This window comes from Phodopus roborovskii, unplaced genomic scaffold (assembly GCF_943737965.1).
Source record: "Phodopus roborovskii unplaced genomic scaffold, PHOROB, whole genome shotgun sequence".
NCBI classification, from domain to species: domain Eukaryota; kingdom Metazoa; phylum Chordata; class Mammalia; order Rodentia; family Cricetidae; genus Phodopus; species Phodopus roborovskii.
Genome location: NW_026126407.1, coordinates 430,917 through 442,183, shown reverse-complemented (window position 1 = coordinate 442,183; position 11,267 = coordinate 430,917).

Here is an 11,267-nt window from a genome sequence, read left to right as displayed (position 1 = left end):
AAGCTGGCCTGGGTCTGCCCTTCCAAGTAGCCGTCCCAGCCCCTCTCTGGCCCCAGCCCCACCCAGCTAGCTTAGGTCAGGTCAGGTTCCAAGGTCAGGTTCCAAGGCTGGGCCCAGGCAGGAGAGATGGTCTCTCCAGCAGGCCCTTCCTTGCTGCTATTCCTGGCACCATCCCCCTCCTTCCCCTTCCCATGGAAACCCAGTGATGGCGAGAACTGGAATTTGGACGTTTTCCCAGCATTTGGGCTGTTAATTAAAACTAATAAATCTGCCACTTGGAGTCAGGTTGAAGGGAAGGAAAGGAGAGGGAGGGCAGGAGAGGGGAACTCAGGCATGGGGTCTCCCCTACCCCTAGGAGACTTTCCCTTTCAACCTCCCTCCTGAATCATTTTCTCCCTCAGTCACTCATTCATTCTATACATGATTTGCCAGCTGCCTGCTGCAGACCCCTGCCTGGGCTAGGCCTGAATTGTTCTAAGGATTAGGAACCTAGCTCCTAAGAGAAGGGCTGACTGGCCACTCCCCGCTGACGCACCAGACTGAGCAAGAGTTCACAAGGTCCAACCCATCAGGACAGATCTGGTCCGAAACTCAGTGTACTGCTTCGTGACCTCTGGGGAGCTTGCCCCCGCCCCCCCCCCAGACATCTTCCTAGCTTGAAAAGGCAGATTTTAATTCTTTCACTGAAAGGGTCTCAGAACGAGGGCACAGGGAGGAGCGTGTGAAAAGGCCTGAGACAACTGGTTACATGATCTCTCTTCTCGATTTCCTGTGCTGGGCTCCTCCCTCTTCTTGCCTTCATGGTGGACAGTGGTTCCTGGAAACACCACACACTGTGAAATAATGAGAAGAGCAATATGCTGCCCTACATCTGTAAGGTGCATGCATTTTACACAACTCCCTCTTCAGGCTATGGGTGTTCTTTCCCAGTGGCCAGTGCAAAGTGGTCATGTGGCAGTCATTAATTCTATGTGTATTTACCACAATGTGTGCAAAGAGGAAAAGTTGCTTCACTGGATCGGATGGACCAGATGCTTCTGTGCCTGGAGTGACTTCATCCACTTGTCCTCCAACACTGTGCCCCCTCTCCTAGGATTACTGCATCTCATCTTTGCAGGAGATGTTCCTTCCATCTCCTGCTACCCAGCTGCTCCACAGGAAGCTAAAATAGAGCATAAATGAGGGTACTGATCCTGAAAAAGCAGAGAGGCCTGAGGGAGCCTCTGAGACACAGACATACCTGGAAGATGCTACTCAAGACCCAGTAATTGGCGGGATGGTGGTGGCTCACATCTTTAATCCCAGCACACAGGAAGCAGAGGCAGGCAGATTGCTCTGAGTTCAAGGCCTGGTCTACAGAGCGAGTTCCAGGACAGGCTCCAAAAGCTACAAAGAGAAACTCTGCCTCAAAAAACAAACAAAACAACAACAATAACAAACAACAACAGTAATTGCTGTTGTGATTTAAGGCTCCACTGAGTTTGGTCCCTAACAGGTCTCGATTGCTTGAGACAGGGATAAGGGCCATTCCCAGAAGTACACCTGCACTAAGCAGGGACCACAGAAGCCAGAGTATTCTCAGTATGAGCCTGGCCAGGAAGCCATGGAGTTTGAGCCTGGGAAAGGCCTGCAAGCTCTGACCCCAGTACTAGCTACTTCTAGAAAGTCTTCCATTGAGACCATGTTGCTCCTTTCACACAACCCAGCCTTAATAATCTATCCTGTGTTACAGATGGTTTTGGGGGCACTGGAAGAGTGGTTCAGTGCTTGCCTAGAGTGAGGCCCCAGGTTCCATCACCAAGACTGCTGACCACTGACATTGTGTGTTTTCCCAGTAGCCCCAGTAACTCAGAGAAATCAGCCTTCCTAAAGCTCACATGACAGGTGGTGAATCCAGCCCCAGAAGAAGCAGCAAGAGGGTGTTTCCCACCCCTCCAGAGAAAAAAATGATACAAATTAGCAAGTGCTGAATTCCCAGTGTGGAGTCATCAACAATGGCCTTAAGGTTACTAGAGGTTTCTTTCTCTTTGCCAAGTCCTGCTATGCACCAGTAAAGATGGAAAGGATGGTTCAATTAGTCCTGTGGTTGCAAAGTTCAGTTCAATATTTCCCTTTTAGTGTCTCTAGAGAGTCAGTTACTGCCTAGGACCACCCAGTGTGTTAGTTACTGTTGATCACACTGTGAACATGGAGATTACATTATTTACTGGAAAAACCTGTTTCTAGCTGTGATGAGGCTCAGCCCTAGCATACAACTTTAATCCAAGAGCTTTCTGCTTGAAGATTGTAAACAGGATTAAGTAAAGTCAACCAAAGGTCTTGAGGCAGAACAAGCAACCAGTTGACAGGAAGAGAACATAGGATTACTAAGAAAAGGCCACAGAGAGTTAAGAGAGAGTGAAGAGAACGGATAGAGAGACACACGTGGCGAGGAACATTGAAAGGAGGGACATTGAGTTTGAGGAGGAAGGTCATTCAGCTGGGCGCTTTCTCTCTCTGAGCTAGCAGGCTTTCACCCCAGCATCTGGCTCCTGAATCTTTATTGATAAAATAGAACGATTGTGATTTTGTTAAAACAACAGTTTACCAGTGCTGCGACCAAGTGGCCTGACAGAATGGCAGGCCATAGCCACAGGAGTGGGCTAGGAAGTGTAAGGTAGAGGAAAATCTTCCCCTTATGTCGTATAGGAAGCAGAGGGGGAGGGAGGGGCAGGACTCCTCCAGTGACCTACTTCCTCCCACTGGGTCTCCTAAAGTTTCCAGAACCTTCCAAAATGCCTCCCTCAGCTGGGGACCACACAGTCACCTCAGAAGCCTGTAGGACACTTAATATTCAAACCCTGAAGCCCAGACAGTTTATGGGAGAGCCTGGACTTGAACCCAAGCAGTTCTAAGTCAATTTCTTAAGGCTTCCTGGCTCCAAAACCAATGTGAGGGAGTGACTCAATGTTGTCTGCACATCTCTGACCCTGGAGCACTGTACACTGCTGTAGGTGAGTCCCATCTGTAAGGATTCAGGCATTACACTGGCCTGCCCTGTCACTCAGGCAGTACCCTGGTCAGCCCAGAGTCCCATGAGTACTAGTCTGCATGCAGGTACAAAGGACCCCTTTAAAAGAAAGACCCTCGCCCACTTACACTCAGTGGAACACAAGAAACAGGTTGGGCATGAATTAGGCCCTAACCATTAGGGGAACCTGTACCCCACAAGCTTTCCTGTGGAGATCCAGAAATCCAAGAGAGCCTGTGCCCTTGGTGCCCAACAACCTGGGGTCTATCCTATCCTCAAAGACTGTGACAGAGGAGCCTAGAGGAGATAGCAGAGAGAATATTGGCCTCAATATTCTCACCTGTAATAATGAGGGGGAAACTGGCAGGGCAGTGACTCAGGTCCCTCCTGGCTCCCCAGTCTTAGGTGAAGCTGCTTTCCCACGGGTTACTTGTTCTTTGCAAGGGCAGGAATGGGACACCTCCAGAGGGAGGAGACCATGATGTGTCTGGGGAGCTCTGGATAAAAGAGGGTCTTACTGCCTCCTCTGCGTCCACCCGAGGCAGGAAGACCACTGTCAACAGGAAGTGGGAAGTGCCTCTGTATATGTGTCTCCTCTCCTGCCCAGCCCATGCCTATCTGGGTGTATAAGCAAGTGAACGTGTATAAGCAAGTGAACATATACACATATTCTCTCTCTCTCCCTCACTCTCCTCTCTCTCAGTGCACGAACACACACACACACACACACACACACACACACACACACAAGCCCTCTGGGCTTAAGTCTTCCACCAGCTGACCTCTGACCCAGTCCAAGGCCCACAGGAGAACCTGCAGAATCAGGACTTTGTTCTGTCTGCTGACTTCCTGCTGCTTTGACTTTACAAATTCTTCGATAGCCCGTGGCCTTCCAGGCTTTGGCGAAGGACAGCTCTTTGCCAGGAAAAAGTAATTGAAAAGAATCATGAGAAATAAACACGACTGTTCCCTCCTCCCAGCCAGCATTCTAACTGGATTAGAAGATCCTGTGACCACAGCGTCCCTCTGAGGCCACTTGTTCAAGCTTGCCATTGTATTACAATAAGGAAGAGTTTGCCAAAATTGGCTTTTAAAAAAAAAAAAATGTGGTATATGTTACATTTTAACATTTAACAATTTAATACTTAACACAAAAATTACAATGTAATATAATTGCTCTATTAACAAGGTAATTACAGGTTTATTTTTAATTAGTTCATAATATGCTACAGATGGTGTGATCCGACAATAGGACCATGCTTAGTGTTGTAGAAGGAAGAGTATCTTTGTGGCCCAACAGAAACTAAGGGCCAGGGAACTAGGCACACCTGGAGTTGATCTAAAGACATGAGTCTGAGACAACAGGCAGGGACTAAACTCCTCCAATATCCCTTCCTTGGCAACCTGAGCATGAATCCTAAGGTTCCTGAAAGCAGTGAGCAGAGAAGAAATGTCTTAATTAACAGCAACATGTCCCCAGACCAACCGGAAAGTCCTCTCAGGAAGCCCGACTTGAGACCCAGTGGATACAGATACCAGCTTCCAAATGAGCCCCCCAGTTTTCTTCCATTTCAAAACCAGGTTGCCAAAGTTGTTGCAGACACCATCCCTCAGTTGGGGGCAGACAAGGAGGCAGGATGAGACCAGGAACTGGGTTAGGAGCCCCAGAGCAGGAGGTGGCTATCCAAGATGCAAAACCACACCCCAACTCAACTGTTGTGCAGTGACTCCACTGTCACCCAAGCCTCAGATAAAAGTCCCTCCACCCTGGTAGAGCTCCCAGGAGAACCAGAGACACCTGTTTGATGTCATCGCTTCTCACCTCCATGGCTGCTCCCTTCCCTAGTTTCCTTCCTCCTTTTCTAGCTCCTTCTGAACTCCTCTCCCTGGGCCCTAAGTCCATTTCCAGAGGCTCTAGAGCTCACATGGCCCTCCCTCACACCCTACTTTCATAGGTCAGTGGCTGCCCACTGCAACCACAATAGAGCTGAATGGCACACTATGGTGTCTCACCAATCAGGCTCCCTGGACTCTACCTATGATAGCAAAAAAGTGAGTGCAAAGTTTATTCAGTTATGTTCTGGGGACCTACCAGTGGGGAAGGAAGGAAACAGGACCTGCGCTACAGATGTCATCACAGTCCAGCAGAGTGCACAAGAGATACAGAATGGATGGCCTTTCACACTTGTCCCGGACAAGGAGATAAGCCTTAGATCCCGGAATCACCCTGCCAGAGAAGTAAGCTGCCTTCCCTAGAAGCAGAGCATGACCCCAGCTGGAGCAGGTAGCTCTCTTCCCCTATCTGTGGTTTCCTGAGAGGGACTCAGCTGCTGGGGTGTGGCTGTCACCCACTCAAACATACAATTACAAAGCCAGGCTGACCTGCCTCACCCCCCAGGGCCTCTTTCCTCACCCTCCCCGACAACAGCTATGCTGTGCTCTGGCATGGTGCCCTTCGTTTGGATAACCTTGAGAATTCTGCTTTTGCCACTTCCTCTGTGCCTCAGCTTCCTCATTTGTAAAATAGGTCAAATAATCACTTCTACCTCGCAGAGTGGTGAGTGTTCCCCCACAGGGCTATTGCACCATCAGAAGTGACAGAGGAGGGGGCCTGGGAAGAAGAAAGCCCTCCTTCCTTTGCATGAATGCATGGCTGTCCTATCTCCAGAGCCACCTCCTCAGACATGCCCTTACTGCCCACCCTTGCCAGGCATGTACCCACCTTACTCCCCTAGTTATCTTACACATGGTACTCGGAGTCCCTAACATTGTTACAACAGTCATCTCCACTGAGGGTGATTTTTGTCCCACCCCCCCCACCCCCAGGAGACATGGGCAACATCCAGGGACACTTCTGGATGTCACACATGGGCAAAGGGGACTGCTGCCGGCACCAGTGGACGGAGGAGAGGGGTGCACAGCAAACCCCTACAAGTATCTTTTGGCTGCAAGTGTCCTCAGTATGGAGGCTGAGAAGTCCTGTCTGCTTGTTTGCTTTGCCTCCTCATGAGAAAGGCTATCTCATTCTTCCTCAGGCCTACCATGTCCATACCTTGTTGGCTGGCAGAGTCTACAAAAGCCTTCATGTAGCAGGTAGTTTGCAAAGGAGATAACCTCCTACTTGTCAGCTACATCAACTTCCTCACTGAAGTGCATTTGCCCTTTGCTCCCTTAGGAAGCAACATACACAGTCATGTAACAGAGCCAGGAAGGATGGGCGTGCCTATAACCCCAGCACTCATGAAGCAGAGGCAAGAAGATGGCTGTAAGTTCAAGGCCAGCTTGACTTGCCTACCAAGTTCCAGGGCTACATAGTGAGAACCTGTCTTCGAAACAAAACAAAGAAGCCATTCATGTAACTGATTTGTATCAAGATCTTAGAGTACTGCCTGCTTCTTAGACCCATGTTGGGGGTGACAGATGTTCTGTAGACCTGACCTTTGAGACCTGTGAAGTGTCCCCTGACCTTGCCCTGTAATCCCCATCCCACCTTCACTACGCAGCTTCTGTCCTTCCTCATCCCCATCCCCAAAGTCCCAGTGCCCTGAGCAGCAGCGAAGTTACCTAGAAAGGCCAGGCAAGCTCTTAGCAGTATCAGATTCCCTCCCACCTTGGTAACAAATCATTTGCAAAGGGTCTTCTGCCATCCCGAGATGACATTCATATCTAGTATAAGCGACCAAGACATATCACCAGCAAATGAATCAACATAATGTCCTGGCTGTGATAGAAAGGAAAGGTTGAGTGCAGATAATCTATACTAAAATTTGTGTTTCAATATGTAAATGTTCTTGTTTCACTGTGCAGGATACTGATGAAGCGGAGGCTTGTGCCTGCCTGGTCACAATGAGGCAAGAGGGCCCAGTCCCAAGTGCTGCTGAGACTCCATGGACACAGTGTTGCCCTTGCAAATGCAAATTTTCCAGAGATGATGAGTAACTCTTGGAATGGCCTTTAACAGAGCCCAGGGCAGCCTTCTCAGTCTGCACAGTGATAGCATTCCTAGGAAACTCTGTGCTGAATCTGTAACATAAAATACTTGATGTTTCCTTATAAACTGGAGTTAGGTTCCCAGATGAAGCAATTAATTAGCAACAAGTTGTCACCTACCTGGATGTTGACTGAAATATTTGAAATCCACAGGGATGAAAGGTGACTCTGACATACATAAGGCCATCTGTGTATTTATTGGCAAATCTTTAGTGCCCTTGGCTCCTCTCTGAAGAGTCAGCAGCATCCCCTATAGTAATGATGCACATAAACTATGTCTCCCACTTGCTCCCCAAACTGTTCCCAAGGGACAGCACTGTGCCATGGAACTTTCCTGGGCTTTTTGGGCTTTCTTTTTACTAACCCTGGAGGTCACCAGAGGGTGAATATACCTGTCCTCTCCTGCTTACCCCTGTGCTCTAGAAGCTCTCAGAAGGTATATAGTGGGTACTCAATAAATTCCTTTGGGCTGAAGCCTGTGAATGCACACTCCAGCCATGCTCCTCAATCAGCTCCAGAGACTGCCTGCAGACATGTATCTGTAGCTTCCTGTGCCTCCACCTGTAATGTAGTTTCTGGCCCCAGGCTGGCCCAGCCCCTGTTCAAACAGCCTCAAGCAGTCATTTGAAGGTGAGATTAGAGCATGGCAGATAAATCTCCACTGTGGAGCTTGATGGATAAGTCTCTACTGCTTTCCATCTCTCTGTAACCAGTCTGAGACATGGTCCCTTCCTGGACACAAGAATATTCAAGGTGGGGAAGTAGTGGCACATGCTTTTAATTCCAGCACTTAGGAGTAGAAGCAAGTGGATCTCTGTGAGTTGAAGGCCAGACTTGTCTACACAGTTAGTTTTGGGGCAGCTAGGGCTTTTATACAAAGAAAGCCAATCTTGAGAAACCTAAATAAACAAAGAGTCAGAGCCCCTTAGGAGACAGAGGAAGTCCCAGCTGTCCTCAAAACTGCCCCTCACCTATCCCTCTCTACTCTTCTGCCTTACTACTCCACAATTCTCAGAGCACTTCCTGGGATCCTGCCTCAACACACAGCTCACACCCATCTATCTGTTGGGCACCGTTCCTACCCCACAATCCACTAGACTGACTCAAGCAACTGTGCTTCTTCCTTTCCTCCTGTTCTACAAGCCAACAAGGTGGACACCGAGGTCCCTGTCCTCATGCCCCCGTGGAGCTGTGTTTGGCCTACGGGTCTGCTAAGCTGGAAGGTAGAACCAGCCTGGCCCTTGCAGCCGACAGTGGCACTGACCATTGCCTGGGAAAGACTCATTGTCCTCCTCAGGACTTCTTGCTCCAGGAGTTACATTTCTATCCATGGCGGCCTTAGCATGACCACAGATGAAACACAAGCCCAAGAGTCTAAGCCCTGGTCCTCAGACTTTACCCTTCCCAAGCACTCTGTAGGCTAATGTGTCTCAATGTCAACTCAGCTTCAAGGAGCTGGGAGAAACAGTTCAAACATCCAATGGAACTGAATGTAAGATGGGGAGGCCAGAGCCACTAACGGTCTCCACTGCAGAGTGGGACATTCTTGCTATACAGCAGGCTCATCCAGAATTAAGACTTTAGTAGCCTGGTGTGGTGGCAGGGTGTCAGGATGCTGAAACAGGAAGGCTGCAAGTTCAAGAACAACCTGAGCTAAAGAGAGTGGATTCAGGCAGTGAAATTGGCAGAACACTACCAACATGGCATTCCTAAGTGGGCAGGGTAAGATTAGTGGAAGCACCTATAGACACCCTTGTGCTTCCCAAATGGCAGGGCTGACTGGACCATGCAATTTCCAGTCATGTAGGGCTGCAGGCCATTGAGACCTTCTTAGCATCTCTAACTCCACTCCCCAGCCTGTATTTTTCCACAGGACTGTGTAATCGCCAGGATACAGTTCCTTGGGGCAGAACATGAGCAGTTTGTGCTGTGCACCCATGGGGTCTATAATTCAGTCATGTCTCTGGGGATAATTAAAACCTCCTCCTCAAAACAGGAAGCCTTGAAATAGCTCTGCAGCCACATGCCCAGCAGGGGCTCCCAGGGCAGCAGGAGGAGGCCACCAACTTCCACAAACCCTTAAAGAGTCCTCCCTTCAAGACCAGACCAAACAAAGAAGCTACCCCACCATGGCAGCTGTAGAGAGCTCAGTGCCAACATCAGGGACTCTATTCGGGCCACATAATACTGTATCCTTCACTAGTGAGTGACAAGGAGGAAAATCTAGGCAAACTGTCTGAAGAAGGTCAGGAGCAGGAACAGGGAGCGTTTCTGGATAAAGGAGAGGGAGGGGACATCAGTCTTAAAGACCAACTCCATGTTTCACACTGGGTTAGCCATCTGAACCTATTCCAATGGGTCCAACTCTTCAATCTATACCCATTTCACAGACCCAGAAACTAAGTCTCGGGGAGTTGAGCAACTATGCTTAACAGCATAAAACTTCTATAAGACCCAGATATTTTGACTGCAGAGTCTGTGGGAATGTCGGCAGTAAAAACAAACTGGATGAAGCCTGGACAGCATAGAGAAGAGAAGGCAGTCTCCAATGAAGAAGAACAGATGGCCTTAAATCTTTAGTGGCCAGTCACAGAAGAGAAATGGGCTTCACTCTGTATGTCTCCCAAAGCCAGGGCTACTGTGGTGGATCTTATCACAGAATAGGTTTAATTTGATAGAAGAGTGAGCCTTCTCTCAGGTAGAGCTGGTCGGCTGCCCAGTGAGCCGGCTGTGTGGAGAGATGGGACCTACATGTATCTGGAAACATGTAACTACTGGCTGAGTACCCACCCACAGAACTTGTGTAGGAAGGTTAGAGCTGGCCCTGTGCACCCTCTAGAGCTTGTGGTTCCAGCATTTTCTGGAAGGAGCTGAGTGGCTGGGCTGCCAAGGCTGAACTAACAGATAGGCTCTGAACCCCACTCTCTGCCTGCCCTCAACCTCCCAGAATCTCATTAGCAGCACTCCAGACAGAGTGCTGGCTGGGGATGGTGAGGGAACAGGGGTCCCTGCCCCTACCTGCTGACTTGCTGGATGGGGAGGGGCTAACCCGCTAGCCTTAATCAGAGGCTCTGCACAGAGCTTCAGGATGGATGTGGCCACCCATTCCTCCAGCTTCAATTACTCTGCAGGAAGTTCACCTGCTGGTAGGAGGCAGAAGGCAGATCAGAGGATAAACTTCCTGAGAACCACAATGTGATCTTAGCCTGTGCAGAGGAATACAGAGGAGGAGGATCTCCCTGCCCCCATTCCAGCCAGGACCACTAAGCTACAGCCTGGGATTCCTGAGCCAAGCTGAAAGAGATCGGTGCTGAGGTGTGGTAGTGTAGAAGGTCAGGGCTCTCAAGACAGCCCAGATTTCGTTCTGGAAAAATGACCAGTGGGATTGCAAAAGATATTAAACTCCAATGAACACCACACCGTGGCGGGGAGGGGGTCGAAGATGGTACACACAGCTTTGGAGTGAGAGATTACCATTAAGTCTCGATAATCTTTGTACCCCCACTTCTCCAATCCCATCAACCTGTGTCCCTCTGGGATTTACCAGTCAGTCCTAAAGGGTCCTAGAAAGGTCTGCCACTCAACCTCTAGGCTTCTTTCTGTCTTCAGAATTGACCAGGAGTGTTGCCATCCACAGAGACCTCCAGAGCACAATGACCTCAGAATGCTGATAGCCTTCTTTCTCTGCCCTGTGCCAGGTACCCCATGCCATTAGGAAGCATCCAGGGAAATGAGGAATCCTGGGAATGTGGGCGATCCCATCCCAAAATCACTCCTCCAGAGATATTAACCTTCAGAGAAGGGGCTTTCTGGAGGACCCAGAACCCTCATCTGAGGAGGAGGAAGAAGGACAGTCAGACTCAAGGCCTCACACAGCTGCCAGTCAGAGTACCAGCCCTCAGCAGTGCTCCTGCAACTAGATGCTAAACAGGGGAGCACTTAAAGCAGGAAGACCCCAGACCCTGCAGGAGGCCCCCAGGTTAATCCTGGGTACCCCTGGAGGAGTAAGGTTCTGAAGTGGCCTCACTTCCTACACACCACACACACACACACACACACACACACACACACACACACACACACAAACACAGCCTCAGAAGCTGCTTCTGGGAGCACAGAACCACAGGGTTTTGTGTGTTGGTGGCAGCCAAGGAAAAGCGACTCATTAATTTAATCCTTGAACAAATTTACAAAGCTCATCCGTAGACTTCCAAGAAGCTGAGGGAAGCGGCTCCTGGGGGGGGGGGGGTGCAGATTCTCCCCACTG